Genomic DNA, 16,042 nt, shown 5'->3' with positions numbered 1-16,042 from the left:
TGTCCCTGGGGGCAGGGAAGGGCACCTCTGGACTGCTTCCATGGTCAGAGACCATGGAAATTAGCCCACAAGTCCCTTAACGCCTGCCCTCTCCCAGGCGTTCAAAAACGGAGCACATCAGGCTGATGGGGTTTTGATGCGGGAGTATAAATACGGCGCACAGGCCTTAATGTCATTTTTTGGACGGGAATGCCTACCTTGCATGTCATTAACGCAAGGTGGTTTCCCGCATCCAAAAAATGACTCACACAGAGGATTTTTGACATCCACGGGGTCGGGCGTCAAGATATAAATATGGGGCAAGGTTTGCGCCGAATGTGCGTCAAAATGTTTGACGCACATTCAGCGCAAACAGAGTATAAACATGCCCCCCAATTTACCCATAAGTCTCTTGTACAGCTGTATCCCTATACCCAGGGCCTGTAAATTAAATGCTATTAGTGGGCCTGCAGCACTGCTTGCGCCACCCACAGAAGTAGCCTTTCAAACCTGTCTCAGGTCTGCTCGTGCAGGGCCTGTGTGCACAGTTTAATGCCACAGGGACCTGACATCTAAATTTACTTGCCAGGCCCAGAACTCCCCTTTTACTACATGTAAGTCACCCCTAAGGTAAGCCCTAGCTAGCCCTATGTATAGGGTGCTATGTATGTAGGAGGCAGGCTATGTGCCTGGTTGTGTGGCCTGGCCTGGGATTAAAAAACAGCCTATGTGGTTCTCACTGCTGTGAGTGCTGCCTTCTCATAGGATTGCATTGGAAATGTTCTAGCTTATGTCTAGGGGGTATTGTCTGATTTATGAGGGGTAGCGTACGAATGTTTGGTATGGTTGTAATGGTAATGAGAAATGCTGCTTACTGGTGTAGGTGGATTTTTTATTATCATTACATACATGACACTTCTAGAAAGTCAATATTTCTCTGTGCTTATGACTCTGGTGTTTTGCAGCTTGACTCCAATCCATGTCTGGGCAGAGTGACAGTTGGGCTTTGTGCATAATTTTCAGACAGCCTGTACAAAGTTGTGGAGTTGTCACAGAGGTGCATCTGCATTTTGAATGGTCTTCCTGGGCTGAGAGAAGGGGAGGCGGGGCACACTTGCATCTGAAAGGCTGTGCCCTGGCCTCACATAAAGGTCTTGTTTACTCCCAACTGATGTCTGGAGCCTGTGCTGGAGGAGAGAGGAAACACTACCAGAACCAGTGGTAACTGGTTGGAACCTCCTCTCCTCCTCTTTGTTAAACCTTTTCAAAACTGAGTATAAGTACAGGGGATTTTTACCCATAATTCGGAGACACTCTGGTCACCTGTAACATGCTTGTAACTGGACACAGTATTCTGCTGGAGGGACTCACCAGGAACCGCCTTGGAGTATGCTGGAGACCCGGGGATGCATGGAATTGTCCCCCCAATACCAGAATGCTATTGAGGTGACAATTCTATGATCCTAGACAAGTTACATGGCCATGTTCGGAGTTACCATTGTGATGCTACATATAGGTATTGACCTATATGTAGTGCACGTGTGTAATGGTGTCCCCGCACTCACAAAGTCCAGGGACTTTGCCCTGAACAATGTGGGGGTCCGTTGGCTAGTGCCAGGGTGCCCACACACTAAGTAACTTTGCACCCAACCTTCACTAAGTGAGGGTTAGACATATAGGTGACTTATAAGTTACTTAAGTGCATTGTAAAATGGCTGTGAAATAACATGGACGTTATTTCACTCAGGCTGCAGTGGCAGTCCTGTGTAAGAATTGTCTGAGCTCCCTATGGGTGGCAAAAGAAATGCTGCAGCCCATTGGGATCTCCTGGAACCCCAATACCCTGGGTACATAGGTACCATATACTAGGGAATTATAAGGGTGGTCCAGTGTGCCAATCAGAATTGGTAAATTTAGTCACTAGCCTGCAGTGACAATTTTAAAAGCAGAGAGAGCATAAACACTGAGGTTCTGGTTAGCAGAGCCTCAGTGATACAGTTAGGCACCACACAGGGAACCCATACAGGGCACACTTTATCAGCACTGGGGTCCTGGCAAGCAGGATACCAGTGACACAGGCAAAAACAAACATATAAACAGTAAACATGGGGGTAACATGCCAGGCAAGATGGTACTTTCCTACATGGATGCCTTCTTCGACTGGTTCTGGAGGGGGCTTTGTGCCCAGTGTGCTTCATCCTGACAATGAGGGGCTGAGTGGATGCATTTCTCCACTGGTTCTGGAGGGGGCTTTGTGCCCAGTGTGCTTCATCCTGGCAAGGAGGGGCTCAGTAGATGCATTTCTCCACTGGTTCTGGAGGGGGCTTTGTGCCCAGTGTGCTTCATCCTGCCTATGATAAAGTGTGTGGATGCCTTTTTCCACTGGTTCTGGAGGGGGCTTTGTGCCCAGTGTGCTTCATCCTCGCAAGGAGGGGCTGAGCGGATGCATATCTCCACTGGTTCTGGAGAGGGCATTGTGCCCAGTGTGCTTCATCCTACCCAGGAGGGGCTGAGTGGATGCATTTCTCCACTGGTTCTGGAGGGGGCTTTGTGCCCAGTGTGCTTCATCCTGCCAAGGATAGGGTGAGTGGGTACCTTTTTCCACTGGTTCTGGAGGGGGCTTTGTGCCCAGTGTGCTTCATCCTGCCAATGATAAAGTGTGTGGATGCATTTCTCCACTGGTTCTGGAGGGGGCTTTGTGCCCAGTGTGCTTCATCCTGGCAAGGAGGGGCTGAGTAGATGCATTTCTCCACTGGTTCTGGAGGGGGCTTTGTGCCCAGTGTGCTTCATCCTGCCAATGATAAAGTGTGTGGATGCCTTTTTCCACTGGTTCTGGAGGGGGCTTTGTGCCCAGTGTGCTTCATCCTGGCAAGGAGGAGCTGAGTGGATGCATATATCCACTGGTTCTGGAGGGGGAATTGGGCCCAGTGTGCTTCATCCTACCAAGGAGGGGCTGAGTGGATGCATTTCTCCACTGGTTCTGAAGGGGGCTTTGTGACCAGTGTGCTTCATCCTGCCAAGGATAGGGTGAGTTGTTACCTTTTTCCACTGGCTCTGGAGGGGGCTTTGTGCCCAGTGTGCTTCATCCCGCCAAGGAGGGGCTGAGTGGATGCATTTCTCCACTGGTTCTGCAGGGGGCTTTGTGCCCAGTGATGCAACACTTGTGGTGTGGAAGTTCACAGTCCCTCACCTGGGTGTCTGAGGCACGAGATTTGCATGGACCAGGATGCATTATAGTCCATGGAGGCAGGGCTAGAGTCCATCTGGTGGCAGCTATGCCTGCAAACTGGTGATAGTGTCAGTGCTGGTGGGGGTGCTGCCAGTGGTGGAGGGAGGCTCCAATCCCTCTCCTGCAGCCTTGGGCGGCTGCCCACTGGGACACCTGCTGCTGGTAGTGGTGCTACTGTCAGCGGTGCAGGTGGCGGTGCTTGCAGCGGTGCTAGCGGCGGTGCAGGTGGCGGTGCTGGCCACGGTGCAGGTGCCGGTGCTGCCAGTGGTGGGTGGTGGAGGGAGGCTCCAGCTCAACTACTGCAGCCTTGGACGGCTGCCCACTGGGGCTACTGCTGCTGACAGTAGTGGTGCTAGCGACGGTGCAGGTGGTGGTACAGGTGGCAGTGCATGCGGCGGTGCTAATGGCGATGCTTGTGGCGGTGCTAGCGGTGGTGCTGGTGGCGGTGCTGGCCGCGGTGCAGGTGGCGGTGCTGGCGGTTGTGCTGGTAGCCACCAGGCCTTCACCTGCAGCCTTGGACGGCTGAAGTGCCTTGCCTGGTGTTTTGTGCCCCTTCCTCACCTTGGCAGATGGTGGTGTCACCTTGGGTCTGGCAGCAGGAGCCTTTGAGGTGGCCTTACTGGGCGGTTGTGGCTCTTCCCCTTGCTGGATGCTGTACCCTTCTTCACCTTGCCAGGTGGCGGAATGGTTTTGGTCTTGGCAGGGGTTGGTAGCACACTGGCTGGCCTGATGGGTGCCCCGTTTGAGCCTCTGACAGCTGCAGGAACCACACCTGACGTGGACTTGTTGGCTGAGGTGCTGGGCTGGGTTTTGGCCACCATGGCCCGAGATGAAGGACGGGGGGTCAAGGGTAGGGAAGAGGTCAATGTTTGCCAGGAAAAGCTTCTTAGGGAACACTGGGGCGGGAAGAGGGAGAGGCTTTGGGAGTGGAGGAAGAGGGAGTAGTTGTAGGAGGTGTCTGCTGAGTTTGGGTGCAGGTACATGGGCTGGATGCTGTTGTGAGGTGGATGGCTGTGGGCTGGGTGGGTGCTTGCGTTTGTGTACTTTGGGAGGAGGGGGCACAGATACAGTGGGAGAGGACACAGGGGACTTGTGCATGGATGTGGGGGTGGTGACTGCCAGTGAGGGGTGTGTAGTGATGGGCGTGCTAGTGATGGAGGTAGTGGATGAGGATGTAGTGCATGAAGGTGTGAGTGGAGACGCTACTGGGAGGGAGGTGGACAACAAGGAGGAGGAGGAGGGATGTTGGTGTGTCTGCATGGGGATGGTGCTTGTGTGAGTGCCTGTGAGATGAAGTGTGGTGCTTGTGTTTGCCTGAGCCACTTCTGTGTGTTGATTTGGGTGAATACTGGTCTGAAGGTGTGCTTGGGATAGGCTGGGGTTGAGGGGTTTGGGTCTGGTTATGCATTTGTTTGTTGCAAATGCTTCTCAACACCCTGGATGGCATTCAGAATAGTTGACTGCCCAACAGTGAGGGATCTCAGGAGGTCAATAGCCTCCTCACTGAGGGCAGCAGGGCTGACTGGGGCAGAGCCTGAGGTGCCTGGGGCGAAGGAGATGCCCACCCTCCTGGGTGAGCGGGCACGGGAAACATGCTGAGGGGCTGCTGGGAGGGCGGTGCTGGTAGGGAGGTGGCAGCTGTACCTGTTGTTGGGGTGGGCACAGAGGTGTCACGCCACTGCCAGGGAGCTTCCATCGGAGGAGGATTCGCTGTCTGTAGTGTCCCCTCCTGTCCCCGTCGTTATGCTCCCCTCACCCTCCGACCCACTGGTGCCCTCACTGTCGGTGGATTCGGACTCCAGGCCCATGTGCGATGCAGCCCCCTCCGTCGCCAGTGCCTCTGCTCCTCCGCCAGATGATGCTAATGCACACAACGACAGGGTGCCAAACAACAATGGGGGAGAGACAGAGGATACACTTGGTCAATGTCACCGACAACACTACCACTGGCGTACACAACTCACAGGGAAAAGCCCTATGCACTCTTCCATGCACTACCAGTTAGAATCCTAGTCACCAGCCCATGGGGTACAGTGCCTAACACCATCAGCTGCACACCTGAAACAAACAGGGCCCTGACCAGTTGTAGATACCCACTAAGACTATTGGGGTTGGAATTTTCAGAGCCTGTCCAACAAGGGACCTACCCTGCCATGTTCACCCTGGCCAGGGGCACCCACAGTCCACATCCCCACCCAGATCAACCCTTAAAGCGCGCAAAATAATGAATCTGAATTTGTACTCACCCCCTTGTGGCTGCTGTGATGCCCTCAAGCGCCCATCCAACTCCTGATAGGCCACCGCCAGGATGTGGAACATCAGGGGGGTCAGGGTACAACGAGCACCCCTTCTTTTGTGGAAAGCCAGCCCCATCTGAGCCTCCACTGTCTTCCTTGCCCAGCGGTTCAGGTCCTCCCACCGTTTGCGGCATTAGATGCTCCGCCTGTCAAGGACCCCTAGGGTCCACACCTCCTTGGCGATAGCACCCCAAATACCCGTTTTCTGATGGGTGCTGACCTGCAGGAAAAAGACAGCAGAAAAGGGAAATAGTTAACCATCCGGATCGTCACACTCATGGCCCACCAGATCCCTCTCAGCCCCTGATGCACATACATTGACCACAATACATGCAGCACTCTCCCCTGGATGCCCCTGCCCCCCCTACTTGTGTCTTACACACACAGCACTCCATACATTCATGACCCACGCATTATGCTCACAGTGTATTCATCTGTTTGTCTGGAGGACAGTTGAGTAACGTGTACTGGGGTAGGACCCCATTCACCAGTCTCTCCAACTCCTCCGCAATGAAGGCAGCGGCCCTTTTGTTGTGTAGCCATTTTAAATATAGCTCTATGCATGTTAGTTTAATATCCTAGGCTGCTGTGCACCTTGACCAAGATATATTTTATTTAGCTTTGCACTGTTATTTTTACAATAACCAGTTGTACGGTCTTGTTTTACTTTCTTCTATCAAACTGTTTAGCTTAGTTCAGTACTGTGTTCTCAAACAATGCAATCTTGATCGCCCTGTGCTTTAGTCAAGGCTACAGTCTGGTACATTGCCGGTAAACGTGGTAGAAGTTTAGTTTCCAACATTCGTAGAAAGTACACATCTTTATGTAGGGACATTTTCTTAGACCATATGATGTGTTAGTTATAAAAACACTTTCTAGTCCTAGTACACGTCAAGAGGGAGATTCCAGCCAGGGAACCACAACTGTATGCTGAATGACCCGTTGCAGATGCTGAGGCAGATTACAGGCCTTTGCTCAGATATGAGGGTTGATGTCCTCCTGGGGGAACCTGAAAGGCAGGCTTAGAGCTTAACATGCTGTGCTCGAAATACAATTAAGAGAGGGAATAACCCATTGATTCTAGCGGCACTATGATAGCCTTATTCTTGTGTTTCACTCTCATCGTCACTATCTCATTATTACTGTGTTGCGTAGTTCTGGTTATTACAGCTCACGCTTTGCTATCCAAAATGCAGTCATTTTATTAAACCAATCTTTAAAACTTATACTGCCTTTATTGTCATTTATATATGAGACCACACTGTGTATAAGAGAACCGGTTGTGACCTGAGTGACCACAACTTCCCTGAGAAGTACCGATATGTTATGCGCTCGGCTGCCCAATTGTCTCTACCATTCGGGAGAGATGAGGCTCTGCTAGTTAGCCAGAACAAAACCCGGATTTGGAGCGACAAGCGTCATCCACCGTGGGTCAGACTCAGTCCCCCACACTGTGGACGATCTTGCTGCTCAAAATCCAGTAGTCTCATTAGGATAATGAGAGTCTACGTGACACTTTCCCCAGACACATGAGCCATTGTTGCTTCCAGACACAGGTCACAGCAGCACTTGCAGTGTAGGTCCTCTCCTGTTGAAGGTCAGGTAGCAAGTGAGTGAATAGATAGAAAATGGCAGTCACGTCCGCGGCGGTGCGTACCGTCACCGCCGGCGTACATCACCATTGGCTCCTGGAACCCATAGGGCCCAATGATAACCAATGCGAAGTTGTGGGGCGGTTGTCGACCGCCTACTACAACGGCACACAACTCCAGCGGAGTTTCCTCATTTCCACTTGTCCCTCCTCACAGGTCAGACAGCCGCCATTTCAGGGGGGCACAGGCCATGGCACCTAACTGCGTCACAGCAGAGATTGGCACAGCAACTGACTCTTGGATTCACATACTGGTTCTGTAAAGGAAAAGATGCATCATTATTTCAAATGATGTGTGAATCACTGAGGATGAATATGAGATGGAGACATCCTCCAGTATACAGACCCTTGGTGGACCTTGCGACAATGGAGGACAGACACATTATCTTAACATACAGACTTGATCGGGCCACAATCCAAGAACTGTGTGCCCAACTGGAGCCAAACCTAATGTCAGCTATACGCCAGCCCACAGGTATCCCCCCTCTAGTGCAGGTCCTGTCAGTGCTCCATTTCCTGACAAGTGGTTCCTTCCAAACAGCAGTGGCCATGGCATCAGGGATGTCTCAGCCAATGTTCACCAACGTGTTGACCAGAGTGTTGTCAGCCCTGCTGAAACACATGCACAGCTACATTGTATTCCCACAGGTAGAGGATTTGGCCACAGTGAAAGCTGACTTTTATACCCTGGGACATACCCCCAACATCATTGGTGCCATTGATGGTACACATGTATCATTTGCCACCCCCCTCCCTCCCCCGGAGAAATGAACAAGTGTTCAGGAATAGAAAAATATATCACTCTATGAATGTGCAGATGGTGTGTATGGCGGACCAATACAACTCCCATGTGAATGCCAAGTATCCTAGCTCTGTTTGATTGACGCATTTATCTTGAGGAACAGCAGCATCCGATATGTGATGGGCCAACTCCAGATGCACCGGGTGTGGCTAATAGGTGAGCCCAAGGTCCCCACCCAGTATAAGTTGGGGTCTGCGTATGGGGTTGTCCCTAAGGATTAGTGTGTGTCTAACAGTTGTCCTTCAATGTTTTCAGTAGACTCTGGTTACCCCAACCTCTCATGGCTACTGACTTCAGTGAGGAATGCCAGGACAAGGGCAGAGGAACGTTACAATGAGGCACATGGGCGAAAAAGGAGGATTATTGAAAGAACCTTTGGCCTCCTGAAGGCCAGGTTCCGGTGCCTCCATCTTACAGGTGGATCCCTGAACTACTCACCCAAGAAGGTGTGCCAGATCATCGTTGCATGTTGCATGTCACACAACCTTGCCTTGAGACTCCGGGTGCCTTTTCTGCAGGAGGATGAGCCTGGAAATGGTTTTGTGGCAGCGGTGGAGCCTGTGGACAGTGAGGAAGAGGAGGCAGAGGAAGAAGATGTAGACAACAGAAGTAATATTATACAGCAGTACTTCTAGTGACACACAGGTAAGACACTGTAACTTCACTTTACCTTACTTTTCTGTTGGACCTTTTACATGGCAGCCTGATTTCCCTATGTCTATGGCCACTTACTGTACCCTTTGGCATCTCTATTCAGATCTCTGTGGCCCACTCTGGCTCCTGGTATGTTTACTGTTGCCCACTGGAGGTCATACCAATGTAAATATAACTGTACATATGACTTGCAATGCTTTCATAATGTTGTACTAATACATACTTGAATAATTTGACAGACTCCAGATTTGTATTTGTTCCAAGGGTGCTTATTTAAGTGCCCCTAAGTAGAGGGGGATGTGCAATGGGCTAGGTGATGGTGGAGGAATGTCCAGTTAGAGTCCAGTCTCTTGGTATCACAGGTGCATTGTCCAATGGGGCGTAGGAAGGGGAGTAATGGCAGTTCAAGTTGGACAGGGTGACATAGTGAAACACAAGGGTGACAATCAGGAGAGTCTTATTTCCTGAAGGGGTCTTGGCAATGTTCTATGGCTTTTGCCTGGAGCGCAGGGACCGTTTGCGGGGTGGTTCTCCATCTGCAGGGAGTGGGGTGCTGGTAGCCTGTTGTTCCTGTGGTGGGGCCTCCTGTCCACTAGCGCCGGCAGAGGTGGAGGGCTGTTCTTCAGTGTGGCTAGTGTCAGGGGCCCATTGGTGTGCCACTGCCTCCCTCATGGTGTTGGCCATGTCAGCCAGCACCCCTGCAATGGTGACCAGGATGGTGTAGATGTGTTTGAGGTCCTCCCTGATCCCCAGGTACTGTCCCTCCTGCAGCCGCTGGGTCACCTGAAACTTGGCGGGTATCGGGCCCAATGTCTCCTGGGAATGGTGGTATGCTCCCAGGATGTTGGTGAGTGCCTCCTGGACAGTGGGTTCCCTGGGCCTGTCCTCCCCCTGTCGCACAGCAGTCCTCCCAGCTTCCCTGTTGTCCTGTGCCTCTGTCCCCTGAACCGTGTGCCCACTGCCACTGGCCCCAGGTCCCTGATCATCCTTGGTTTGTGGGGTTGCCTTGCCTGGGGTCCATGTAGTAGTGGACACTCTGCTGATTCACGTATCTTGGGGACAGTGGCATGGGTCTGCTGGGTGGGTGTTGGGGTGGTGTTTCCTGAGGGGAGAGGCTCTGTGGTGGGTTGGGACTATGGCAGGGTAACCGACTGTCCAGAGATCCCTGATGGGCCAAGTTGGTCATCATGATCCAGGCGTGCAGAGCTGCTGTCATCACTGTGGGCCTCTTCTGGGGGGGGACTGCATGTTGCTGGCAACTCCTCTCTGGTGATGTTGAGTAGGGGTTCTGTGGGGATGCAAATGCAGTGTTATTGTATTTTGTGGGCTAGGTGATTCTCTCTAATGGGCATGATGTGGTGATGGGTGTCCATGCAGGTCTGTGATGGGGATCCATGGATTGTTGTGGCATGCAGGGCTTGGTATTGGAATGGGTGGGTTGTGATAATGGGGTATGTTTGAGGTGGTGGAGTGATGGGGGTGTGGGCAGGGGTGGGAGTTTGTGATGGCATGCAGGTAGGATGGGGGATTAAGTAGTGAAAATTTGACTTACCAGAGTCCAGTCCTCCTGCTACACCTGCGAGACCCTCAGGATGCATGATTGCCAAGACTTGCTCCTCCCATGTTGTTAGTTGGGCGGGAGGAGGTGGGGGTCCACCGCCAGTCCTCTGTACAACTACCTGGTGTCTCGCTACCACAGAACGCACCGTCCCTCATAGGTCGTTCCACCTCTTCCTGATGTCATCCCTTGTTCTGGGGTGCTGTCCACGGCATTGACCCTGTCCACAATTCTCCACCATAGCTCCATCTTCCTAGCAATGGACGTCTGCTGCACCTGTGAACCGAATAGCTGTGGCTCTACCCGGATGATTTCCTCCACCATGACCCTTAGCTCCTCCTCTGAAAACCTGGGGTGTCTTTGGGGGGCCATGGATGTGGTGTGAGTGGTATGTGTGAGGGTTTGTAGGGCGATGTGTTGGGGTGTGTGGTGTGAGGTGCGTGGATTGTGTATAGGTGATGGTGTTCTGTGGCTCAGATTGAGTGGGTGCTCCTGGCTTGTGTCTCTTTCTGTTGTCAATCTTTTTTTTCATTGAAAGGGTTGTGGGTAATGTGGGTGTGTGTTTCCTATTGGATTGGATGTGTGGGTGTGGTGTGTGTATGTGTATCAGGTGTGTGTAGTTTGAATTGTCCAATGTGGTGTAGTTTTGCAAGTGTATGTATATTTTGAGTGCAGCAAGTGTGTACCGCCAATGGTTACTGCGGTTGAAAGACCGCTGCGGTGATTTGTGGTTCCTGATACTGTGGGCATATTCCTGTTGCCTTAATGGTGTGGGTTTTGGTACCACCAGTTTATCACTGACCTTTGGTGTGGCGGATTTCTGTGTGGGTCATAATACCCACAGCGGAATACCGCCGCAGTTGCGGTATTTTGGCAGCTGTCAGCTCGGCGGTAAGTGGCATTTACCACCAGGGTTGTAATGAGGGCCATTACCTCTGGGATAGGCCTGACTGCTCATGCCAAGCTGCCAAGGGGGTGAGCAGGGATTACCTGGGGTGTGTAACTCCCTCTTCCTGACTAGAGTGAGTGAGTTCTACCTGGATTCTGTGCATATCCTAGCCATCCAGAAACCCCATTTCTAACACTAGGAAAGGTTGAATGAGGAGCATGGAGGAGTTATTTAACTAAGTCTTGTGACTGGGGCCTTGGGTTGATTTATCCCATGTGGGGTGGCATTTGGTTTTCACCCTTAATGCTAATGCATTAGTTATTGCAAGTTCTCGTAAAGCCCTTCTCTCATGTACCTCCACTCCCTTGACCTGCAGCCTGTCTCTTGACTTGATGCTTCCCCATCTCTCACTTCTGGTCTTTGGTGAGTGTTCTGCTGGATAAATGCAGTTCTGCTCGGTTGACCATCATGCCAGGGCTGTCCTCTGCAGTTCACAGACATCTCTTTTACTCCTTTGGCCTCTCTGTCCGATCTCAGTGACTTCCATGTGCCATGAACTTATCAGGGACATGCCTTACTGCAGTGTCAGTTCTGCCTGGGGTGCTGTGTTGAGCTGTCTCACGATCACAGTACCTCTGCCCATGTGTTCCTCCCCATCACCTGCGGTGAGTTTGTTTTGCAAGTAGTTCCATACTGGACCCTTTGGACTGCTATGGAAGTCGTTTAATTGTAGGCCACACTACAGCCTTGGAGAAAAATGTCTACACACCCATCTTACTATATCACATGCCCTGGAAAATAGTTTTTAAGATTGCTGTGAAGAAGTTGATTTGCGTATCATGGGGAAGCGCACCCGTCATCCTCTGTTGCTGCGGCACTTCCAGCATCTGACAAACTGCAACATTCTCCAAAATGGAGACACAGCGTCCAGCGTTCAGAGTTTGCTTTGCTTGGCTTCCTACCCTGGAGGTCAGCTGAGCATTCGCATCATCACTCTTATTTGCAAAGGTCAAAATGAGTGTCGCTTATCAAGAATTCCCAGCCCTAGAGATCCGACATGCGAGAGGAGTTGAGTTTCTCAGCAGCCTCCCCAGTGCTGGAAAAATCAGATCAGGCGCTTTGAGATGAGTCGTGCCGCGCTGTGGGAGAGCCGAGTGGACCAGCATTCAGCGTTGCTCGGCAGCATTGATTGAAGCACTTTCTAAGACCCCGACTGGGACCAAGTATCAGGCTCAACTATCCCTGTCACTGTAAACACTACGCACGCACCTTCCAACAAGCTATTTTGCCCCATATGGTAAATCTGAGGCCAGCTGCAAAAGTTGAGCAAGGTTAAGCATTGTCAACGAGCAGCTAAATAACAATGCCATTAGCCATGTGGTATCCAGCACGATCTCTCTGCCTAAGCTGTCTGCTCTCCTCAACCCATGGTTAACAACAGCGACCTTGACCTGTCCACAAGGGTGAAGACCCTCCTTAGTGGTGAGTCTTGCAAATTATGGGGGTCAAATGAAACAGCAATGTGGCACAAGATTTTTAGGGTCGAGCCTGCGTTGCATGCGCTTGCGCATGCGTATCGCTTTTGAGACACTTTAGGGATTAGAAAAGGGCTCGGAGCCCCATACACGTCACGTCAGTGTCTTTCAATGGTTCATGGGCTTGCCTGTTAAAATCTGCTTGCTTTCATTAGTTGAAGGCACGCATACATCATGCCTTTTCCGGTGGTTAGCCCTCCTCGAGCGCAGCGACCAGGTACAGAAAACATACGAGGCTCGCTGTTTGCCGTCAGGTTTGTGGACTACTTTTTCTCTATCTTCGCAGCACAATCTTGCTTGTTTTGATTCTCGTTTTTTTAGTTGATTCAGTCTTTGCCGGATAGATTGATTATGGCTGTGGGAAATTGGCTGTGCACACACTGTAGTTGGTTTAGGGGCGCTTTACCAACCGTGGCATCTCGACCCTGAATCTTTCTCAAGTGATGGATTTTTGTTCCAAATGTGTCTATTTCTCACGGTACTCTTTTTCAGTCAGTGTTCCAGCAGTGAAAATTGACTGCGTTCCACATCAAGGCGCATACATGCGTCCAACTTGGGTTTATTTGAATGGAATGTGAGGTTATGAATTGCTTCTCCTAATGCCCTAGGTTTGAGGACAGTTCGTTATGTCCCTTAGAGATTTCACCCTTCATTTTAGAGATGTGGTCTTGTTTCAAAAGAGCTGCAGTCTTGAAAGTGGGAACCAGGTTCAAATTCCTGTATCTGTTCAACAACACCCTGTGATTGCTGAGCAAATCATTTAATTTTCCCATGCCTTAAATAAAAACAAAAGTTTAACATATGCTTGTGTTCATGTGAAGCGGGTCAATGACCTAGGGGCAGGTTGGTACTAGAGGGCTCTGGTTTACCTGCTGCTTGTCTGAGAAACAAAGTTTTACTGCCAAATCAAACACTTTTCAAAGCTGTTTACATTTGGGAAATGAGAAGAGCTGTTAAGGATAGGGCAAAGAGGCTTGAAATGTGAATAAGAACGGACGAAGGCATGACTTTGAGAAAGGCCGTTTGTGTAGCAGTAGAAAGTATGAAAGGTGTGAAATAATAGGAAGGCAGTATGAATGGTTGCGGTCTCTAAGGATGTAATGACTGGGAGGTGAAATCAGCCATTTGAGAGAAAAAGTTCAGTTTTTTTCATAGTGCTTTACCACTGACACTTGGGCGGTCATTACAACATTGGCGGAAAATGCCGCTGACCCACAACTCAGAATCTGCCAAAATTCAGACACCCACACAAGTCCGCCACACCAAAGGTCAGTGATACACTGGCGAAAACAAAACCTCCACCGTCACGCCAACAGAAATATGCCCACACTATCACAACACACAAATCCACGCGGCGGTCTTTCAACCTCGGTATTCCATTGGTGGTACACACTGCTGTGCACAAAATACACACACGTTTACAAAACACAGCCACATTGGACAATTCAAAATACACACACCTGATACACATACACACACCACTCCCACACACCCATTACAATATAAAACACCCACCCACATCACCCATAAACCCCTACGACAACAATTACCGAGAGAAGGCCAGAGAGAGACACTACAAAAAACTACCAAGCATCTACAGGCAAACAATACCATCACCCACATAATTTCCACGCACCTCACACAACACACCACTAAATATCACCCCACTTATCACTACACACCCCACCCCACACATCACCCACACCACCCCATCGTACGGCAAAGACACCCCAGGTTCTCTGAGGCTGAGCTCAGGGTCATGGTGGAGGAAATCGTCCAGGTAGAGCCACAGCTATTCGGATCACAGGTGCAGCACACCTCCATAGCTAGGAAGATGGAGCTGTGGCGAAGAAAAGTGGACAGGGTTAACGCAGTGGGACAGCACCCAAGAAATAGAGATGACATCAGGAAGAGGTGGAATGACCTACGGGGGAAGGTGCGTTCCATAAGACACCACCTTGCGGTTCAGAAGACTGGCGGCGGACCCCCACCTCCTCCCCCACAACTAACAACATGGAAGGAGCAGGTTTTGGCGATTCTGCATCCTGAGGGCCTCGCAGGAGTAGATGGAGGAATGGACTCTGGTAAGTCAAATCTTAACTATTACATCCCCCACCCTACCAGCATGCCATGACATACCCCCGCCCTCACCCTCACCCCCATCACTCCAACTCGTCACAAATGTCCCAACATCACAAACCACACATTCTAAAACCAAGCCCTGCATGCATCAACAAAGCATGGACACCCATCACCAAAGCATGGCCACTGCACATACCAATACACCCCCCTAAACCACCATCACACAAGGTCCCACACAGGAATGCAAGCACTGGGGTACACAGCCACCCACCTATTGCACACCATTGCACACACAGATGTAATAAACATCCTTTTATACCCCTGCAGGACCCCTACCCAATGTCACCGGACAGGAGGGTCCACACATGTCCATACCACCAACAGAAGAGGCCCACAGTGATGACAGCAGCTCTGTCCAACTGGATCTAGATGACCAGCCCGGCCCATCGGGGACCTCGGGACAGTCGGTTCCCCTGACACAGTCATAGGCCACTACAGAGCTTCCCCCCTCTGGAAACACCAGTACAGCACCCACCCAGCGGGCCCATACCTCTGTCCCCAGGACACGTCAATCAGCAGTGTGTCCACCACTATAGGGAACCCAGGCTAACCCACCACCCCAACAACAACAGGGACCTGGGGGCAGTGGTAGTGGGCACACGATCCTGGGGACGGAGGCCCAGGAACACAGGGGAACTGGGAGGGCTGCTGTGCGACATGGGGAGGACAGACCCAGAAACCCACTCTCCACAAGGCCTTCTCCAACATCATGGGAGCCTACCACCACTCCCAGGAGACGATGGCAATGGTACTGTCCAAGTTTCAGGAGACCCAGCGCCTGCAGGAGGAACAGTATTTGGGCTTCAGGGAGGAACTCAGATCCATCAATTCCACCCTGGGCATCATCGTAGGGGTGCTGAAGGAAGTACTCAACACTAGGCACTGTGGCACAACAAGGGGCCCCTGACACTAGCATGGACGATGAACTTCCCACCACCTCCGCCGGTGCTAGTGGACAGGAAGTACCGCCACAGGACCACCACACCAGCACCCCACCCCCTGCAGACGGAGAACCACCCCGCAAACGGTCCCTGAGATCCAGGACAATGACAGAGAACGATGCCAAGACCCCTGCCAAGAAATGAAACCACCCTGAATGTCATCCTTATGTCCCACTTTGTCACCCTGTCCATCCTCAAACTGCCCCAGCTCCACTTCCTATGCCCATTTGGGCAATGCACCTGTGAGACTAATAGACTGGACTCTGCCATGGACATTTCTCCACCATCACCCCTCACCATTTTACAACCCCCTCCAATATTGAGCACTTAAATAAACACCCTTGAAGCACAAAACAATCTGGAGT

Source organism: Pleurodeles waltl, chromosome 2_2 (assembly GCF_031143425.1).
Source record: "Pleurodeles waltl isolate 20211129_DDA chromosome 2_2, aPleWal1.hap1.20221129, whole genome shotgun sequence".
NCBI lineage: Eukaryota > Metazoa > Chordata > Amphibia > Caudata > Salamandridae > Pleurodeles > Pleurodeles waltl.
This window is presented reverse-complemented; position numbering follows the sequence as displayed.